The 23,309-nt window shown below is 40.3% G+C and overlaps 1 protein-coding gene across 1 annotated transcript in view; it reads right to left on the minus strand.

Moving 5' to 3' along the window:
- LOC137424305 (receptor-type tyrosine-protein phosphatase delta) overlaps window positions 1-23,309 on the minus strand; it is a 413,851-nt gene that overhangs the window by 228,939 nt on the left and 161,603 nt on the right. The window lies entirely within an intron of this gene.

Consider the following 23,309-nt stretch of genomic DNA (forward strand, 5'->3'; position numbering starts at 1 on the left):
GGTAAACCTTAGAACTCCATATCATTCATAAATTCATCAATCCTCATTAGTGGGTATTTAAAATTCTTCCTGCATCCATGCTTTGGTGGACATGTTGCTTCATGAAGGTTGGCAACTGCAGATTGCATTCATAGATTTTGTCATAACGTTCTCAAATAAACATCTACAGATGTTTTGAGCCAAGTTTCGAAACAGAAGAAATACAAGGGTGCACAGTCAGGTGAATAACGGGAGATGAGGATGGGTTTTAACCCAATATCTGCTGCTTTTGCAGTTGCATTGTGAGAGTTCCGAGCAAGAGCAAAGAGGGAAACAGAATTCTCAGGAGTATAATTCTCGGCTTGGCTACATATGGTGTTATATTTAACATCCAGATCCGGTTACGGATACAATATTTATTTTTAATTTCTAAAATGATTCTTCATAATTGAGAGATCAGGCCACAAACAATATACTGCATAGTATGTAGTATGATATTTCAAAAGGTTGTAGACGGATTGTGAAAAAAAAAAACTTGGCGGATGAGTTGGGTAGGTGACAATTACAAGCCAATTGAATTTTTTTAAAGTCCGGAGGCAGATCTGGCCTCGGGGGGGGGGGGGGGAGGGGGATAAAAAAAACTGTTCAGTCTGGCGGAGATATTCACTCTATCGAGTGCCATTTAGTTAACATTGTTCTTCAATCATTTGTTCTTATTCTTCTTCAGTATGCATAAAATGGCTGGGGAATAATTATTTGATTGGGGAGCGGCCCTCTGTAAGTTAGAGTAGGAATTTGGAATTTTGCCAAGATATATCATAGTGGTTTTTTTGGAGTGGTTTTTGGAGTGGCTGGTAGAGTAGCTAACTGGATTAGGTGCAGTTCAACAAATGGGATAAAAAAAAAACATCACGTCTCAAAATACTTAAATGTTTTTTGAATGCAAAATACATGCCTCGTAAAAATTATGAAAATTGACACATTGAGTGCAATTACTTAATTCATAATATAATCTTGTCGCTAAATAAGCAGAATCAACGTTTATACACTATTTGCATGTGACATCCAGACAAAACAATTTATTGTAAGAATGCATATTTTTGAACTTGCTATTTTAGTCAGGTTCACTATGTTTTTTCGTTCAAAATCATGGTAGATTAGCAAACCTATACATTTTTGGAAACGTTATTACATGGAAAATCTGAAAATCAATGTTTACATTTGCCAATTCCGACCAATTCGATTCGAACAATTCGACCAATCGACCAATTCCATTCGACCAGTTCGACCATTCGACCATTCGACCAATCGACCAATTCGATTCGATTCGATTCGATTCATCGAATTCGATTCGATCGACCATTCGACCAATTCGATTTGCCAATCAATTTGACCGACCTTTGCTTGTGTGGAACGGACTGTGGAAACGATGCGGACTATATTGTCGGATACGACACACAGGACAGTGATGACGAACTCTAAATGGCATATTCTGTAATCGTGTATGTTTGATGCCATTGACTGCCTGTGTATATTTTGTCATTGACTGCCTGTGTAGATGTGAAGTTATACTGACTGCATGTGTATATATGATTTTGCTGACTGCCTGTGTATGTTTGGTGATATGAATTATTGTGACACATTTTGATGTTATTAACTGCCTGTACAAAATGATAACATGTATTTGATTATGCAACTTATCGCGAATATAAAGACAGCATTTTGCAATTCAAAACCTTTGATTCGTGTCTTACCATTCCCCATAGCACTAATTTGATACTTTCATTGGATTCCTTGTCCCTGAAAATATAGGTTTAGTATACAGTATTTTAAAAAGTTTTTAGGGTAATTAGAGGCAGAAATAGAACAAAATATGTATTTTACAGTGGCCATTTTGAAAATCCAAAATGGCCGCCATACAGGTATCTCTCCAAATGTAAACATTGATTTTTAGTTTCCTTATGCTATAACCTTTCCAAAAATGTATATGTTTGCTAATCTACCATGATTTTGAACGAAATATAATTTATTGACATAGTGAACCTGACTATTTGGTCGAATGGTTTAACATTTCTTTATCCTCTTATCTGTGTGTTTTGACTCTCATGGCTGCTCAATCTCGCCAAATTGCACTTGGCAAGTTGACATGCATGCCAGAAACCTCTTAACGTGCTGCGTTGAGGGGCACCTTTGCCCTGCGGTTGATTCTCAAAAATGAATTAATTTACAGGTTTAAATGCATTACATTAAAATAACTAAATAAATACATAGGTAGTGTAGATGGTAAAGTTAATATAAATAAATAAACAATTCGAGGTGATAAGTAGGTAGTGTAGATGGTAAAGTTAATATAAATAAACAAACAATTAAAAGTTGTGTGTTGAAGGGGCGAATCAAGTTCCTGGGGGTCTGGATCATCCTTTTTGTGGAGTAACAAAATCCTTGGAAAACACAAATGCTGTATATTATTACTTGTTGTTTATGGGTTTGTTTTGTGTTTAGGTGTTTGTTTGACTTCTGTGCACATTAACTGCCTGCCACATTGACTTGAAAGCTGGTTGTTGTACTGGATGGCGGAGAGGCGGGGAGTGGGGTGAGGGGGGATCAGGGGGAAGGAGGGGGAACTTCCACCCCCTTCTCCCTTTTACTGCCACTCCATGTGTCATGGTGACAAAGAAGAGATCAAATCCTGGGCTTGGTCGGAGGCTCAGAGCAAGTTCTTCGCGAGCGTAGAAAAAAAAGGAAAGTGTAACTCGAGCCGCTCGCCATCTTAACGAACACAGTGTTAATGGGGACTCTTTCCGATTTCTCAACAAGTTCTACTACCCATGAATATCCTTGAACAAGCAATCCGTCCTGAATGAATTAAGATTCTACCATTTCATTACTACAATAAGCATGTTTTGTTTGCAGGGAGTTAAACAACTTTTGATGCTCACATACTCATTTTCATCTAATTGTTAGCACTCAAATGACTCGACAAAAAAATGAAGAAAAAAGAAGAAGAAATGACTGAAGACTCAACATGACAACTCCTTCTCTTTCACACATAGAGATCGACTTGGAAAAGTGTGCCCATGTGTATATATACATGTACATATACATATACATATATATATATATAATATTATATGAGGGTATGTATATTAGGGTGAATGTATATTAGGGTGGTCCAAAAATGAAAAAAATAAAAAAAACGTTTGAATTCCTATTCTCCACAAGGCTCTTTCTGTTCGATATCACAAAAGAAGCCTACATGCAAAAAATCCGGAAGATCGGCCAATATTTAAAGGTCGCAACCTCAAAGTAAAGACCTCTAAATTCCATAATTTCACTCATTTTATGTAAATTTTACGTAAACTTAAAGATCCAAAAACAAGACCTACTACGACTTGTCGCCAGCCACCGAAAAAGATTTCCAGTTCTGACAAAGTTGTCTTTCATAAAGAAAGAGTAACTGATGTGACGTGGTTTGTTTATATATGAAACGATTTTGTTCAGTCGTATTAACTGCTATTACATACATGTTATCCATATATATTTTTTGTTTGTTTGTTTGTCTGCGCAAGCTAATCTCCTGAACGGTGAACGATAGGAGGAAACCTCTGAACCAAAAATGTCGGACGGGCCCCGGGAAGGTTATAGGCTAGGTGGTGAGGCCGGTCGAGGCCGCTTCAGCCGGGCTGGGCCCATTTCGCAATTAAAAGCTGAGCTGAATTATAGTCGTCAATCTTCTACGGCCGCAGGTAAAAGCTGAATTATAGCAGTAAATTCATTCAAAAAGAACCCGGGCAATGCCCGGTGCATTCGGCTAGTATATATATATATATACATAAAATAAAGTTTTTGTTTGTTTGTTTGTTTGTCTGCACGCGCTAGTCTCCTGAACGGTGAAAGATAGGAGGAAACCTATGAAACAAAAAATGTCGGGACGGGCCCCGGGAAGGTTATAGGCTAGGTGGCGAGGCCGGTCGAGGCCTCCTCGTCCGGGCTGGGCCCATTTCGCAATAAATCATCTTCCTCTTTAAAAAATATCTTGAAGTACAACTTATGCACTTAATAGAAATATCTGACTGATTACAACACATGCTTTCAAAATTCTCTCTCGCGGGACCCGACAGAAGAAAGAACAACAATCGTTGAGCACTAACTGATACTGTGCTCGCGTCAGACTTATGTACAGGATATTAAATTCATTCAAAAAGAACCTGGGCAACACCGGGTGCATTCAGCTAGTAATTTATATTTGTATAACACGTGTGCTGTGTGCTTGACTTTGTGTTTTTGAAATAAACATCGATATTGTATTTTTGTTTCAAATCCTTAAAATATAGGGACTGGTTGCGACCTCTGAATATTGTACAATCTGTCAAATTTTGGCATGAGTTCTTACATCTTGATATGGAACACGGATAGCCTTGTGGAGAAAGATATTTTCAACTTTAATTTTTTTGGACCACCCTAATATATATGTATATATACGTATATATAATTGGATGATGTTTTCAAGTTGTTTGCTGCACCAGTAAAATGGTATTTTCCTTTGAACGACAACACAGATTATTACAGCGTGCATGTCATAAGTATTTTTAGGTCCGTCATCTCATCTTGATTCTCGATGATATGACAGTATAAAATGGGTCATGATGTACGGATGTCTGTTCGTCCATCCATCTATACATCCGTTAACTTTTTTCTATTTTTGCTACTCCTCCCATAGCACCGGGCTGATTGTTCTGAAACTTGACACATGAATCCAAGACAGTAGCCCGCACAATCGCTCTCGCTTCAATTTTTTCCATTGCGGATGATGAGTACCTAGGGGGGGGCGATCACTCCCCAAACTTCGGATCACTACTCGTCCATTATTTACCAACCTATTGCCCTGAAATCCGATACAGCCCTTTTATTCGATGGCCCGCAGGATTGCCCTGTCTTTGATGTTTCGATTTCATATCAGTGGGCCTACCAGGGGATCAGGTGGGACACCCAGTGTGGTCCCCCAAAATCAGCAGTTGGCTGAACTACAACCTCAAGAGATGACCGTCAGCCCACTCGGCTATTTTCTGTTTCATTTACTGTCACTCGACTATTTTTTTTTTGGTCTGTCCATCTGATAGATTTTATTCACCTCATTTCAAACTTTTAAAAAGTTGGCCCATGAGTTACGTGCTGTCATTCTAAGTTCCTAACACCTTCCTGATTGAAGACCCAGTTCTCTTATTGATATGCTTCATTATTTGATTCATTTTACAAGGGCTTTGTTTGCAAATGGGTCAATTTATATAAAAAGCTGAAGAACTAAATATTCTGAAACAAATTAAAAGACAAATATTGAGCAACTTTCCCTGGGTTTCAAAGAAGTGCAAATAGTTTTAAATCAAATTATTGTTCATAAAGAAAAAGTAAAATATATATTTGCATGTCACATTTGATTTTGTGTCGTGCCGCTTACAGACAAGCACTCAAGACATCAAAAACATCATTCAGATTAATTGTTGAAGAGGATTGTTGAATACCTGGTGTCCATTTAAGTTGATAAACCTGCAGGTTCCAACTCAATAATGTCAAAATTAACAATAAAGAGATGAATAAATTTTATTTCACAATGGAAACTAATGATTTTTTCCTTTCAGACATGTATCCAATGTGGTCAATAAATGCTCATAGTGCACCGAAGAGAGCATCTAAAATCCCAAAGTTTCCGGAGCCCTTAAGCATGCCACACGCCTTAATGGCTTCACGCTCATCACACAATCATCTGGGCAAGTATGTAACTATTCTCTTGATTTTTGCCACCTCCCCTTTCCAAAAATCCTGGATCCACCCCTGTTTTGGTCATGGAGATGGTAATGTGTATATACTGTAAATAAACAATCGTCCCCAAAAACGAAAACAATTCTCTACTATTCTCTCCCATAATCTTTTTAATTACAAGAATTACAAATGGTCTTCTTCTTCTTCTTTAACACCCACAATTATCCCCACATTCTTGTGGGAAGTTTTTGGCCCAAGTCTTCCATTAACTGTCTGGCGAGGCCTGACGCTCGACTAAGTCAGGGTGTTGGCAAGAACTTGCCACTCTTCGCAAACGACACCGTGGGTTCTTTAACGTCCATCAACTACTGCCGGTAGATAGGACACCAGTTTAACGTCGATCCAAGGGACAGCACACACATTCATGAATTACCCTGCCTGTGAAACACCTGGATGACAGTTTATAGCTAGGCCGAGATTCAAACCCAGGCTGGACAGCTTCGAGGCAAGTGTGTGTACCTCTTGTCCATCCTGTCAACCCAAAATTCCAAATGGACTCCAATCCCAGATGGACAGATGGACATACAAGACGCAAATTGTAAGCCACCAGCTGGGCTGATGCCCATGATGTTAGAGGATGAAATAAAACTGGGAATTTACACATTTCAGTTGTTCTATTTCAACATATCCTGGAATTATCAAATGGTTACTGCATGCCAAACGACACGAGGAAAAAATGCCCTCCATTTAAATTTGTGTTTTTCAGTAACTAAGAATATGTCGGTCAATAGGTACAAGAAAGCATTAAAACGTACAGGAAAATTTAGATACACGAAGAGGCCATTTGGCCCATCGTGTCTGTGCCATATCCACACCTCAATCAATTGAATGCATCAGTTTACTTTTCTTATGTATACTTGTATCCTGTTTTCACTATTAACCTATACAAACTTAACAAATGTGGGTACTGTACTTTCCTTTTTAAAGTTAACGTGCACATACCATTTAAATTAAAGGAAAAAAATGATCGAGGCTCATGGAAGAGTTCAATTTGACAGAGTTGAGAAATCGACATACCATCAACGGAGCATGTGGGAATAGGAAGACAAGTGTTGGAAAAACAGGCAAATAATAAAAGACGACAATATAATGGAGATTGATATGTAGATAAAGGCAATGTGATCAGACAGGTAAAGCCATCAAACATGGCTATTTGGCAAAGATCCTTTTACACATATTTGACAAAATGGAACGAGGGATTCTTAATGTACACAATCTAAATGCAGACAAGAAAAAGCAACTTTATTTCCTCATTTTGAAGGATCGCATTCTCCAAAATGTGCCCCGCATTCCCTCCTCAGGAACTGAACAAACACAGCGGTTCAAGTCATATTTCATCCAATGGGGATGCAAATACATGACTGGACTGCTCAGAATCCTTTAACTATCCTGCTGTCCCTCAGCTGACAACACATTCCATGGAGACATTCCACCCAATGATCAATTGGGCTCAACTTGCTTGGCATGGAAGATTTGACGGTAGAGAGTCGAGCAAGGGAGCAGCACAAATCATTAAAAAACAAGAATGAGCAATCAGAGATTGTTGTGTGGTGTTTATAAGCTGTTGTATTTGTGTGGTTTATTGATGACGTACATTTATGTTCATACGGCACACAAACAGACCTTTTCAGTATTATTGTATTGATTCACATTTCAATCACATGTATTTTATAGAAGTACTCACACTCAAATCGTACGTACTGTATAAGCCGACGCGCATTCTAAGAATACATACAATACAGATAAAAACATGTTCCTAATATAATGTACTTTATTGACATACTCACATTATTCATTGATTTTCATGTACCATACACTTTGAGGGTTGAATGCCTCCAAATCAGTTTCTTGGCAATGTTTATCCTGGGTGGTTTGCCATTGCCTTTCCAGCATTGTTCATGCTATGTCCTTTTAAATGCTGAACGTCAAGAAAGGAAGCAGCTTGTACCATTTAAAAAATTTTTTTTTTTAAAATAACAATTAAAAACAACACCGGAATCTAACAGCGGTGTAGCCGGGCTTGCAAAATATTATAAACCACAAACAAATGATTAGCTTTTTAAACAGTCGCAAATGGCATTTATAACATTAAACAAAGAAACTTGGAGGAATCCCGACATCCCTGAGGTAAGCTTTAATTACAGAACTGAGCGAAGACCTACTGTAATCTATATAGCCCACAAGGGTTGGATAAATAACATGACCCTTCCTGCCGGGCCTATAAGTACTGTGTCGTTGGAAGATTTGTATCATCTATGCTTTCGATATTTGATGGTCATTTTAACAATCGGATTGGTTGTGTTTCACACTGAATGGAAAACGTAAAGGGAGAGCATAGCGATTGTGATATATGATAGGTTCGACGATATGTTCGGCCTGAACAAAATTATGATGTAATAATGGAGGCACCTATGACATCATCATGAACATATGTTATTCCACATGGAGAGCTCTTTACAATGAGCCATGTCTCAATTTTTTCTATGCAGCAGTTTCGGAGATATAGAGGTGCAATTTTTTTCGTTTTTCCCAAGATGGCGGCCGAACCACGTGACCGATGAGATCATCTTTTTTCTTCCCCTCCACCAATTTATCCCAAGATGACGCTCAATAAATTTCATCTTGATCGGATGAAGTTTTGTACTTGTCGAATTATGACATCATAATGGAGGCACCTATGACATCATCATGGATATATTTTATTCCCCATGGAGAGTTATTTACAATGAGCCATGTCTCAATTTTTTCTATTCAGTGCTTTCGGAGATATAGAGGAGCAAAGTTTTTCGGTTTTTCCAAGATGGCGGCCATACCACGTGATCTATGACGTCATAATTATCTATCTATAATTCCAGTAATCTCTGTGTGTTTGTTTGTACGTTTGTACGTTTGTACGTTTGTTTGTCTGTGACCGCTGTTTCTCGACAACCACGGGTCCGATATACTTTAAACTTGCCAGGTATATTGCTGGGGACCCGAGGATGTGCCTTTTCAAGGTTTCATATTAATCGGACAATTACTTACCGAGCTATGTCCAAAAAACGATTCAACCAATCAGAGAGCAGCGAGCTATCGCGTGTGCCGAACGTGGCGGACACACTCTGCCTCGGATGGCACATTTGAGAGCGTATTCATTTATTTCACGTTTGCAAACTATGTTGGCGCTATGTTGGCGTTAAACTATGTTTTAAAACTAATAAAAACCCCGGGGGGATTGTCACTGTACTCGCAAGCCGTTCGCCGTTCGCTTTGGCGTTGCGAATGGACCAAAACATTTCATGGACCAAACCATTTCATGTAAAGCGTTCGCCGTTCGCTTTGGCGTTGCGAATGAACCAAAACATTTCATGGACCAAACCATTTCATGTAAATAGAGGGGGGGATATAATTTTAGATATAGATATAGTACGGGCATGCCCTAGTAATTAAAAATTTCTACAGGCGGACTTGCACGTATGGTGAAAATTTCCTGTCAATCGGACCAGCGGTTGCAGAGAAAATCATATTTATTCTGTGCGGACAAAAACAAACAGACAAACAAACAAATGAAAAATCGGTCAGACTGAGGACTTGCCGGAATGTACTTTAAAAAAATCGGCCATGTTGGACAAATATGGCGGCCAAACCACATGACTGATGACGTCATCATTATTTGTTTTGTAAACTAATTTATTCCAAGAAATGTTCAATAACTTTTCAAACGCGAGATTTTGGTGCTGTAATTAGTAAGTTCGGTTTTAATTTACTATATTTGTGTGGAAATATTCACGTAGCCTGGAACAAAGAAAAAGCCAATCAGAAGAGGCGTTTGATCGATCATTGATAATTAGCCAATGACAGTCGCCGTAGCTTAGCGCGTGATCCAACATGGCGGCCTCCAGTGAGGAAGAAGGAACGTCTTCGAACGAAGAAAATACGCATGAAAAAGTGTGTTTTATGTGCATATTTCGGTCCAAAACGTGCAAAGTTTCACCATTTTCAGCCAAGACATGGGCACGCTTTTTAGAATATGTGACAAAATGGAAGACTTTGGATGGTCCGCAGGCAAAAAAACGCGAGACTACGTTGCTCGACACTCTGCTTCCAGCAGCGGTGCCACCAGTGGCAGCGGCGGTGCAGGCTACAGTTACAGTGTATCCCCGCTACCTGATCATGGTGGATTTCATGCATTAACGCACGCTTTAACGCATTAACACTAACGCATTACGCATTAACGCACGCTTAACGCACGCCTTACGGATTCTCAGCGAATTGAACGAACTATGAAGAGCATGAAAAAGAAGGCTGATGCAGCAGCTTCCAAAGGTAAATTTAAGGCTGTAGATCATGATGTAGTCGACGAGATCTAGTTCTAACCAGTTCGATTGTCTCGTGTTACTAATAGTATACACGTGCCGATACGAGTAGTGGTTGTCAATTTTCTTACATGGTTGATGTAGATCTACCTGCAGGCACCTAGAACTATGTCTGTGCATCCGCGATTCTGCGTAAATGCACGAATATGATAGAAGAGAAGGCACAACACACATGATTATTTTAGTAACAATTTTGTCATTCAGATTCATTTAAAAATTGGCGATAAAATTGCAATGCAATGAGGATTTATCATTTTTTAAAAGATGTGACCAGAAAAGCTCACAGTTTCCCCAAATAGATTGCAAAATGCGTGTAAATGAATATCGGTGCACAGAAATAGGTGCACAACAGAAAAATTATGGTAGATCTAAAATGAAATGGCAATGTTCCCTCCAAGTAATGAAGCTCAATGTGAGTTTTTTGTTCGGATTTTTGCATCAATGTTCTTTGGAATAATTTATATCATGCAATCCTAATTTATTTTTATTGACCGTTTGGTTTACTTTTAATTTTTGACTTAATATCCTCGGACCTATGTGCGCAGACATAGCATAGGTACCTCCATGATAATTTGATGATGAGACACATAAACCTAGTCCTCACTGCGTATCACATTACCCGACAATTTGAAGTTTGGTTTACTTTTAATTTTTGACGTAACATCCTAGGACCTATGTGCGTAGACATAGCATAGGTACCTCCATGATAATTTGATGATGAGACACATAAACCTAGTCCCCACTGCGCATCACATTACCCGACAATTACCCTTCAACTTTTTCAAGCTCTTATATGTACAAAAGTAACCGTCAAATGTCAGCACGGTAGGGACTAAATGCTGATTGCCTCTACTAAGGTAGGGCCCTTTGTTTGGTTTTAAGGGTTTTCCATTTTCAATATTCTTTCTGTGTGTGTTGATAATTTTTATCTTTGTTTATTTCTTCTACAGCATCCACATCCCAAGATGACAATGGTGGAAAAACTGTTGAAGAAGGTGTACCACCAGGAAGAAAGAGATGGGTTCTTCGCTCCAGTTTTGATCGACCTTCAGTGCCCAGTAGGTCAAAGTATGTTTTGCCAAACATTTGTATTCTGTGTCAGAAGGAAAAAACTGTGGTGTGCAGAGTCACCAGCAACAGAAAAAGAGAAAGCCTCGTCAGATGTTCTCCTGTAGATGCAGTACATTTAAAGCAAGCAGCAGCAGACAGTGGGAATAAAGCACTGGTCATGCAGATAAAAGACCAAGATTGTGTGGCCATCGAGGTGAGGTATCATACCTCATTCATACCTCATACCGTGATTTCACCCGTTACTTAATAAAGCCAGCCAGAGCAGACAACACTGGTGAAACGTCTTATTCGCAAGCCTTTTAGGTCTTCTCCAAGACAGTGGAGACCCGAATCATCAAGAACAAGGAGATCATGAGACTCAAAAAGCTTAATGAATTGTTCATCAAGCAGATAAAGGAAACTCATGGAGTTGATGCACGGTCATATAAGACAAGGTATCTAAAACAGAGGCTGATCAAGAAATTCCCTCAACTTTGCTTCATCACTCCTCATATAAGGTCACAAGGTGACATTGTCTATGTAAATGACATTCCTACGTCTGTTCTTGTGGAGGGAAAAAAACAATGAACTGGAGTTAGCAGTACCACTGGAATAACCTGTCGCGTATGAGTACCCCCCCCCCTACCCCCCTGAACTGTCCAAGTGTGCCAGAAATGTAACTGTTGTGTCATGGATGAAGATGTGCAAATGTGCCAGAAGTAACTGTTTAAGCATAGATGACGATGATAGGGATGATTAAGTGGAGTTAGCAGTGGCACTGGAGTAACCTGTGGCGTGTACCCGCCCCGCCCCCCCCCCCCCCATGCCCCGCATTTCCACTTACAGGTGGGTTAGTCAATACTCTTTCCAACCCAATCCTCTTTTCAACCCAATAGACCAGTCTACAAACAATTGAATTTCAAAAGAAAAAAATACGAAAATTCAAAATCTTTGCACACATCTCAGTTTGAAGACATTAGTTGCCGCTATGTCAGGCAAACCACGAGCAATCTTTGCAGTCATTGGCGAGAAATTTGAATGTGTTTGTAAACTGGTCTATTGCATGATTTTATGTTACCTCATGCTATCTTGAGTTCTAAGTGTTATTAGTCCCCTACCGGTGTGCACCGGAGGGGACTATAGCTTTGCACGCCGTCAGTCCGTCAGTCCGTCCGTCCGTCCGTCCGTCAGTCCGTCAGTCCGTCAGTCCGTCAGTCCGTCCGTCCGTCCGTCCGTCACGCAAAGAACAGTTTTCCGGACTTTTTTTCTAAACACTTAAAGCTAATGATTTCAAACTTGGCACATGGTTTCCTCATGATAAGTTACAGGTCAAGTTCGAACTTCACGACGTTTTGATCATTTTTAACAAAGTTATGGCACTTTGAACTTTGGTAATTCTGATAATTCTGATGATCCTTAACTCAGTGCCATTTTAAGTTTTAATTTCCTTTAAAAACCAATTTCTCTGCAATAATAGGACCGATTGAGATAAAATTTTCACCATATGATAGACCCGGTCTGTAGAATATTTTAATGGTAATTATGACGTCACAGGTCACGTGGTTCGGTCGCCATATTGTTTTTCGTGAAAACACGAAAACCCCTTTTTCTCTGCAACGGCTGAACAGATCGAGGCCAAACTTTGCAAGCAGAATCGCATACCCATGACAAACAAAAAAGTCAGCGAGCATGACGTCATGCGTCACATGGTTTCAGAGTTATGACGTTTTTAAGCATGAACCTTTAAAACCGAGCTCCTCCCTCATTTTTGATCCAATCGAGGGGAAACATCACAGATCTGTTCAGCACTAAAATGTCCTTTTGGAATTTGCGATTGGGCACGTGGTTTGGCAGATATCGTTAATTAAACGAAAATATTTTTTAAAATGGATATCTCTTGTTTATTCTCGAGTTCTCCTCAAGCCGCACTGCGCGTCCTCAGCCTCGTCTCGCGAACGTCAACAGCGCAACACAGCGCACGCTTTCCGGAGGGGTGGAGCCAAGCTGAGCAACATATATAGACACATCGATCATTCATCGTGAACCGGAAAATATAAAAAATTACTGATGGTTTCAGAGTTATGACATAACTCTGAGCATGAACATGAACATTTAAAACCGAGCCCCTCCCTCATTTTTGATCCAATCGAGGGGAAACTTCACAAATCTGTTCAGCATGTCAGTCTACTAAAATGTCCTTTTGGAATTTGCGATAGGGCACATGGTTTGGCAGATATCGTTAATTAAACGATTTTTTTTTTTTTTTAATGGATATCTCTTGAATCGCTAGTACCTCAAACCGTGAGTTGGTAATAATTTATATAATTCACACAGTGCAATACGTGCAGGCTGCTCCACGGAGCGACCTTGGGGGCTTATCAACGAGGCGAGGCGTGACACACATGTCTCAGCATACCTCAGATCAAGTTTGAAAACCAGCATCAACCTTGCATAAATTTGCATATTCGATCATTTTTGACAAAGTTATGGCACTTTGAACTATGGTAGGGGACATGTATTGCAGCGCAATACTCAGAATGCTTGTTTTGTTAGATTTAGTGTTCATATGTTTTATACCTCTCCCACCTCCCCCCAAGCCCTCCCCCTAAAACATTTCTCCCGATGTCCCTGCTCTCAAATGTTGTGTTTGTGTCCTTCCCCCTCTCTCCCCATCTTGTCTACCGCTCCCCTTATTTTTTGTGTTTTATGTGTCGGTTTGACTTTTTGTGTGATTAATGTTAGCTCTTTCACGAGCCTCGATCTTGTATACAAAAAAAAAAAAAATTGTGGCCGAACCGGAAATATTATAAAAATGCCGGAATCGATTCCGGCAAGTAACCAACCAACCAACATACTTGCCGGAAACTATTCCGGCAAGTGACAAACGGACAAACAGACAGCGGTGCAAACATAACCTCCATCCACCTTTGGTGGTGGAGGTAACGAAATCAGGATGAAGGTCCCAATGAAAATCCGCCTAATCGCGGCTTCATTTAAACCGTCGAATCCTTCTGCTGTATCACTCCGCCTCGCCCCGGCTTCATGTTGCGGTCACGATTTTCACGTTTTGGGTGACCTTGAGACTGACTTTGGGCCTAGAGCGTTAAAAATTGGGCACAGTCTATTCCAGGGCAAGGAAAATAAGTGTGTTAAGTATGGCGATGCTATATGCAACGATGTAGACGTAATACTGCGCACAAACAGACAAACATACAGACAAACCAACCAACCAACATACTTGCCGGATTCTATTCCGGCAAGTAACAAACAAACAAACAGACAAAAAAATGCACTCAAATGCAATACCCTCTCCTCAGCGTCAATGTAAAATGCTTGGAATGATTCGGCCAGGGGTTTCAACCATCGACCTGCCAGACTCAGAACGGGAGCTCTAACCATTATGCTACCGAGTCTGATTAATGGTTAAATGAGTAATCGTTATTCATTAGGCTAATCAAAAAACAGTATTCACCTTTAGGAATGGATGTCCATTTGCCTATAAAACTTTCGTGCCCGAAACTCATCTTGGAAAAAATGGTTTTCCGAGCGAAACGCAAAGGTGGCAAAAAATTTTTTTAAATAATGAGGGGCAGATAACTGTACACAAAGAACTACAGAGGCCTACATGCAAAGCTCGACTTTAGTCTAGGAGTAACTGGTATGCAGAGCAAAGTAACTTAAGCTAACAAAACTTCTCATGAAGCCGTGTACACCTCCTGCACCAAATGCATATGCAATTCAATTCCTCACACTACTCTCCACTTTTGCAAGGTTTCCATATCCATCGTTGCGATACAATTGTTGTGTAAGAACTGTTTTTCTCTGTTTTAAGAATGGTTCAAGCCCAAGATAGATTTCACACATGAAACAAAATAATGAGGGCAAAACGATCAAGCCAAAGCTTTTCTCAACACACACCTACCTCATTTGTGGCAAGTGCTATATCGCCTTATGCAGAGGTCACAATAAAATAGGTTTATATTAGAAAGTTGAACTTCATACAAGATCTTTATAAAAAGTTAAACTTTACAAGAGCTTATAATAAGCAAGCATCCGAGTTAAAAAGTAATACGTATTTTATTTGCAACTTGAGCAATGACATTTTTGAGACCCCTTAGCACCCCTCCAAAGTACATTTCTTTAAAAAAAAAAAGAAGGTTATATGAGTACATTTCTCCAAGGGTCAGTGTAGCTTTTATTAGTGGACGCTTTCATGTGAATCCTTCATTAATTTTGTAAACAGCCTGTGGCTACTTGTTGCATCATTGCTGGACGCAAAGATGTGCTATTGCTGCATTTTCCCCTGTATGTTAGAGCAGGAATTGGTAATTTATTCAGGGTGACAGCAATAGCTCACATCTTCTTTGTGAAGGACACGGTGGAATCTAACTAGCATCCACCAACTAATGTCAACAGACGGGATGCCAGGTTTAACGTCAATCCCATTGGAGAGAGGGCACACACAATTGATGCCCCGCCCTGACTGCGAGACACCAGTATGAAAGTTTATAGCTGGGTCAGGATTCAAATCTAGTCTAGACAGCTAAGAGGCGAATGTGCATACCTCTAGGCCAGCCTGCAAGCCCCAATGAAAATTATAGATATTAGTATTGACAGTGGAGAATACCTACCGTTTATGGGATTGGAACGTAGCTTCTGAGTGAGCAACATGAGTCAGCGGTACAAATGAGAACAAGAAATAGGCCAACAATAGATACATGCATTTCCCTCGGTCCAAAATGACTTTAAATGTTATCAACAAATGAAAAGAACACTAAGCAGTCACTATAAGCTTTGTCTCTGTTATAATATATTGTGGTTAACTAGCTCGCATAATTCCAATTGCACCTCCTCTCGCCAAAGGAAGAAAATACCAAGATTGGCAAAAAAACAATTTTTTCAAGTAAAGGAAACTTGCACATGCACAACTTCAGGGTGCCCTGATTAAGTTTCACCTTCCTAGGTCGATATAGATTCCTAGAAGGAGCAGATGATACATACATATGAATGGCATTTATTAACCATTATGAACGGCATTTATTAACCATTATGAACAGCATTTATTAACCATTACGTATGGCATATATTAACCATTATGAACGGCATTTATTAACCATTATGTATGGCATTTATTAACCATTACGTATGGCATTTATTAACCATAATGAACGGCATTTAATAACCATTGTTAACGTTATTTAACCATTACGTATGGCATTTATTAACCATTATGAACGGCATTAATTAACCACTGTTAACGGCATTTATTAAGCATTATGAATGGCATTTATTAACCATTATGAACGGCATTTATTAACCATTATGAACGGCATTTATTAACCATTATGAACGGCATTTATTAACCATTATGAACGGCATTTATTAACCATTATGAACGGCATTTGTTAACCATTATGAACGGCATTTATTAACCATTATGAACGGCATTTATTAACCATTATGAACGGCAATTATTAACCATTATGAACGGCATTTATTAACCATTATGAACGGCATTTATTAACAATTACATATGGCATTTATTAACCATTATGAACGGCATTTATTTACAATTACGTTTGGCATTTATTAACCATGATGAACAGTATTTATTAACCATTGTGAATGGCATTTATTAACCATTGGAACGGCATTTATTAACCATTATTAATGGCATTTATTAACCATTGGAACGGCATTTATTAACCATTCCGAATGGCATTTATTAACCATTTTGAACAGCATTTATTAACCATTGTTAATGGCATTTATTAACCATTATGAATGGCATTTATTAACCAATATGAACGGCATTTATTTAACATTATTAATGGCATTTATTAACCATTGTGAACGGCATTTATTAACCATTGTGAACGGCATTTATTAACCATTGTGAATGGCATTTATTTACCATTATGAATGGCATTTATTTACCATTACGTATGGCATTTATTAACCATTATGAATAGTATTTATTAACCATTGTGAACGGCATTTATTAACCATTGTGAATGGCATTTATTAACCATTGTGAACGACATTTATTAACCATTGTGAACGACATTTATGAACAATCATGAACGGCATTTATAACCATTATTAACGGCATTTATTAACCATTATTAACGGTATTTATTAACCATTCAGAATGGCATTTATTAACCATTTTGAACAGCATTTATTAACCATTATGAACGTCATTTATTAACGACATTTATGAAACACATATTTGTTGTTAAGCAATGAAATGCAACCTACATCCTTTTTTGATTGAGGTACTTTTATATGGATTTTGTACATTGAATACTGTAAATGAATTTTGTACATTATATGTAAGCAATTGTAAAAAAATTTAAAGCACAAAAATATCAGAGATTATTGAATTACTTAATGTAATGTTTTCTATATATCATGTGATTGGTAAAAACGATGGGACTCTTTCCCCCTTTTCCACCATATAGTATGCCCCATACATGTCACTTAATTCCCTCTGTCTCACTACATCTGCTTCCTGCCAACTTCCTTTCACTTCCTCCCTCTTGTAATCTCCGACGCCCATACCTTTACCTCACATCTTCCTCATATTGACTTTATTTATCGTTTTATTTTTCCGCTTCTCCCATTACGCATCCGCTTGATAAAATATTCCCACACATGTACATCTCTCTCATTCAATGAAAATGATCAGAGTCCTACAAATAGCAGCACAAATCTGAGGAACATTGAACACAATGTGCTAATATTTAATTCAAAACTATTGGCTTATCAATTTCAGAGTCTTGAATACAAAACATTTCTTACTCGCTATATTAAAGCCCCATTTTGTCATCTACACAAATCAGCATCTGTTAAATAAAGCAAACAACCAACCAACCAGTGCATTCAACATTTCACTTTTCCAGATTAGTGCCAACATAAATAAATACACTACATGGCCAAAAGTATGTGGACACACGAACATCACACCCATTTGTGCTTGTTGAACATCTCATTCCAAAATCATGGGCATTAATATGGAGTGGATCCCCCTGTTGCTGCCATAACAGCCTCCACTCTTCTGGAACGGCTTTCCACTAGATGTTGGAACATTGCTGCGGGGATTTGTTTCCATTCAGCCAAAAGAGAAATAGTGAGGCCTGGCATTGATGTTGGGCGATTCGGCCTGGCTCGCAGTCAGCGTTCCGATTCATCCAAAAGGTGTTTGATGAGGTTGATGTCAGGGCTTTGTGCAGGCCAGTCAAGTTCTTCCACACCGATCTCGACAAACCATTTCTGTTTGGACTTGGCTTTGTGCATGGGGGCATTGTCATGCTGAACGGGAAAGGGCCTTCCCAAAACTGTTGCCACAAAGTTGGAAGCACACAATCGTCTAGAACGTCATTGGATGCTGTAGCATTACGATTTTCCTTCACTGGAACTAAGTAAGGTGCCTAGGCCAAACCATGAAAAACAGCTCCAGACCATTATTCCTCCTCCACCAAACTTTACAGTTGGCACGAGGCATTTGGGCAGGTAGCGTTCTCCTGGCATCTGCCAAACCCAGATTCGTCCGTTGGACAGCCAGTTGGTGAAGCGTGATTGATCACTCCAGAGAACGCGTTTCCACTGCTCCAGAGTCCAATGGCGGCGAGCTTTACACCATGCCAGCTGACGCTTGGCATTGCGCATGGTGATCTTAGGGTTGTGTGCGGCTGCTCGGCCATGGAAACAAATTTCATGAAGCTCCCGACGAACAGTTGTTGTGCTGACGTTGCTTCTAGAGGCAGCTTGGTACTCGGTAGTGAGTGCTGCAACCGAGGACAGACAATTTTTTTGCGCTACGTGCTTCAGCACTCGCCGGTCCAGTTCAGTGAGCTTGTGTGGCCTACCACTTTGTGGATGAGCTGTTGTTGCTCCGTGACGTTTCCACTTCACAATAACAGCACGTACAGCTAGCCGGGCAGCTCTAGCATGGCAGAAATTTGCCGAACTGACTTGTTGGAAAGGTAGCATCCTATGATGGTGCCACGTTGAAAGTCACTGAGCTCTTCAGTATGGCCCATACCTCTGCCAATGTTTGTCTTGGAGATTGTGTGGCTGTGTGCTTGATTATATATACTTGTCAGCAATGGGTGTAGCTGAAACAGCCGAATTCACTAATTAGAAGGGGTGTCCGCATAGTTTTGGCCATGTTAGGCTTTTTGGCCATATTTTGGCCACCTTCCATTTCATTTTTGTCAAGTCTTCAGCAAAACGTTTCAAAACCTATTAGATATACTGTATGCCTCTCTTGCTGGCCTTCCCCTTTATCAAGTTTTTTTTTTTTGTATAGGCTCTAAGTCTCGTGGAGGAGCTGTAGCTGTGCATGTTTCTGCCCCTGAAAATGATGTAAGAAGCACATAAATAACCATCGTATAATCACAAGTAAGAGTATGTGAAAATTTAAGGTGCAACAGTGTCTCGCACACCAATTTACAACAAATGTTCTGCTGCAACAACGTGAACGATATTGTACAAACAAGAGTTCAACGATGGGGAAGTGTCATTGGGCTCATCACCTCTGTCACTGGACTCAATTATTATATGGTTTATATCTATCGTTTATAAACATGCACAAAGAAAAACATGATTTAGCACTATCGGAATGTGAGTTAAGGTGATATGTGAGCACACAAAGCTGCTAGATCAATACTGGAGAAGGGCAACTTAGTATGTCCATGCTGAGTGATACCTTTAACCCAGGTTCAAGTCCCACGTAGTGTCGTGTTGTACCCTGTCTATCATATGCCCTTGTCAAAGTATCGCATGCCCTTGAAAAGCGCATCAAAATGACAGGTGCACAAAAGTCAACACAACACAGAGGATTACAATGATTACAAAGTTATGGGTTATGTCCGATGAATTATTTGCAATAAATAGTACAGTCCAAGAAATGAGACTTTCCCTGCAGAGTAGAGGTGAGGGGAGCAATTTGTCAAAACATTGCAGATTACAATGAAAGCATTGTAACTTTAACATGCTCCCCCATTCCCCCCAACAGAAGGGTAAGGACATCTGTAGCCACTCCACCCTCCACCCTACCCCCTCAACAGGATGGTAAGGCCATCATAAGCATTCCCCACCCCACAATAGAAGGGTATGGCCATCTTTAGCTTCCTCCCCACCACCAACAGAAGGGTATGGCCATCTTTAGCTTCCTCCCCACCACCAACAGAAGGGTAAGGCCATACTTAGCTTACACGCACAAACACACTCATGTACACACGCGCGCGCACACACACACACGAAGGTGGATACTTTGAAGCCTGAGAGGACTCCGTGCCACATCTTGAAACCCGCATATGGAGATAACAACAAACGACACGGGTGTATACTTTGAGACCTGTTGGGTCTCCTCAAACCATCTCCTCAAATCCATCCAAATGTGGAAATAGCAGCCAACAGCACACATCATCACATTTCTTATGCAGCCAATGGCTGCTGTTTGCATAATTTCTGAGTGCAGCTGTGCCACTAACTCGGTGTCCGCTGTTTACACTAACCTGGTGCGGTGCTCATTTTGACGACTTCGGAAGGATGACAGGCTGAATCAACCCACATGATGCTATTTAACATGACTACTGGGGCTCAAACCCAAGACCCTAAAGCCTAGGTCACACATAGGCGGATTTGTCGGCGACTACTGGCGACTGAAAAAATCGCCACCACCTGCCGACAATCGTAATGAAACCGTAATGGACGGTCGCCTGTAGTCGTGGTTATCCTCTCCAGGTCGCCTGCAGTCGGCAAGAGCCGCAAAGGGGCAAAATAATTTTTAAAATGTTTAAAAACGGCACGCTCAGTCGCAATCGAAAAAAATCCGCCATGCTGTCGCGATGGAACCGCCATGCTGTCGCGATGGAACCGCCATGCTGTCGCGATGGAACCGCCATGCTGTCGCGATGGAACCGCCATGCTGTCGCGATGGAACCGCCATGCTGTCGTCGGTATCCGTAATAAGAGCGTAAAGCGGCCGCAACCCAGTCGCTCATAGTCTTCCGCAATCGCCCCACCAGCTAGCACGGCAGAGATGCGAATGCCATACGGCCTTCCTGCAGCATCTTCCCGACTACGGGCCGACACTGTTGCGGCTGCATATCGACTACAGAAGAACTGCCACGTCTCCCCTGCGGCTATGGGAGACTGACGACGACAGCAGTAGGACTAGTGGCGGCCGAGTTACGGCCACTGGCGACAGAGATACGACTGCCTGGCGACTGCATTACGACATACCACGATTCCATGGCAAGACAGGATGGTGTGAGGGTCTCCGTGGAGTGAGGTCCTGTGGTGCCGACAAGGATATGGCTTTATTGTTTGGACTTGGGACTTTTGGGAACTTTATTTTTGGGACTTTGGTCCTTTGGAAACTTTATTTATGGGACTTGGGACCAGTGGAAATAATTTGTTGGACTTTATTTCCATTCTCTCTCCCTGCAGAAAAGTTTGATTATTACATTACAATGATACATCTTTATTAACTTTGTTATTGTACATCAAACATCTTTATGCTTCATGTCATACATCATTGAAGTGAATAAAGTGAAATGTAAAATAGAGAAATAAAGATTTAAAAAGTTGTGTGAATCGTCTCCAATCGCCGGCGGTCTTATTGCAGTCTTGCGGACGTCGGAGTAAACCGCCACCCGGCCCCAATGCAGTCGCCGCGATCAGCCATCGGTCGTAATCTAGCCGCCAGACTGTCGCCACGCTGCCGCCGTGCATCCGCAATGCAGTCGTCATCGATCTTCAACAGTCGCCATCCCACTCGGGGCGTCGTCGCAATGCAGGCGCAATGTGGCCGCCTGCAGTCGCCATACTGCCGCCTGACCATATTTGACCGCCCGAAATCGCCAGTAGTCGCCGAAAAATCTTGATCGCCGGCAGTCGCCAAAATATCCGCCTATGTGTGACTTAGGCATAAGATCTTTAGCCATCCACTTTAAACGTGAAGCCAACACCAGGCTTTCGTCACAAACATTATCTCAACAACGCGATTGTTCAAAACAACTACAACTGAAATATCAGTAATAAAACAACAGTAAATGCTCATCCCTTTAAAAAAAAATACATGCATGAAGGAACACCTTTCTATATTTTCATACTATTCAGCCTTGTAAAGTCGGTCGAAAACAGAAATTACATTAAAAAATCTTCATTTATTAAATAATTTGCTCATCCCTTTATTTTGGCGGTGTATAATGACACAGATTGCTGCCAAGATCGTCCCGAAATAATAAAAAAAAAACCTGATTTATATACATAAAGCAAAAACATGTGGACTGCTTATATGGTTATTTCCTTATGTGGTTATTTAATGCTTATGTGCATACATAATACATTGTGGTTATTTACCTGGAATCATTCCATTTGCACTGGGCCATGGAGTGACCCCGAGGCCGAAGGCCTGCAGCCTATGCTGCTTCACAAAATAGTGGCGCCTCATTTTGATTGTGGGCCAAGTCGGGGAACTGTCCAACCAATAGGGTGAAGGCAGTTGCGCCCTCATTCCATTAACATGTGGTCACTTCCTCCGTGACAGAGAAACAAACACACAGGCCTTATATACAGTCATGTGGAAAAGTAAGTACACCCCATGTAATGTTTTGACTTTTTCAACATATTTCAACATACAGCTATTTGATCTTCATTTCAACAATATTGATAGATAAAGGTGATATAATATAACAAATATCATGAAACGTTTACATTTTGTAGTCCATTGTATAATTTAAATAAAAATAAATGCAAATTTCGCATGTGGAAAAAGTAAGTACACCCCTACATTTATCAATACTTCAAATACCTAAAATTAGAATCAGGTGCACCAGCTCAGGTGCAAATGATTAGAACATCGTTAGAGAGGATCTTGGAGGAACCTGTCTTATTTAAACCTCAGACATTTAGTTTGGTTTGCTCTTTGTTGTTAAAGTGTGCGGCGTCACCATGCCTAGAAAAGAGAAAGAGCTCTCTGAGGCCTTCAGAAAGAAGGTTATAGATGCCTATGAGTCTGGGAAGGGATTTAAAAAGATCTCCAAACAATTTGAAATCAATCATTCGACTGTCCGGAAGATCATCTACAAGTGG

The sequence above is a fragment of the Myxine glutinosa genome, chromosome 1, assembly GCF_964187855.1.
Source record: "Myxine glutinosa chromosome 1, kmMyxGlut1.1, whole genome shotgun sequence".
In the NCBI taxonomy this organism is placed as follows: domain Eukaryota; kingdom Metazoa; phylum Chordata; class Myxini; order Myxiniformes; family Myxinidae; genus Myxine; species Myxine glutinosa.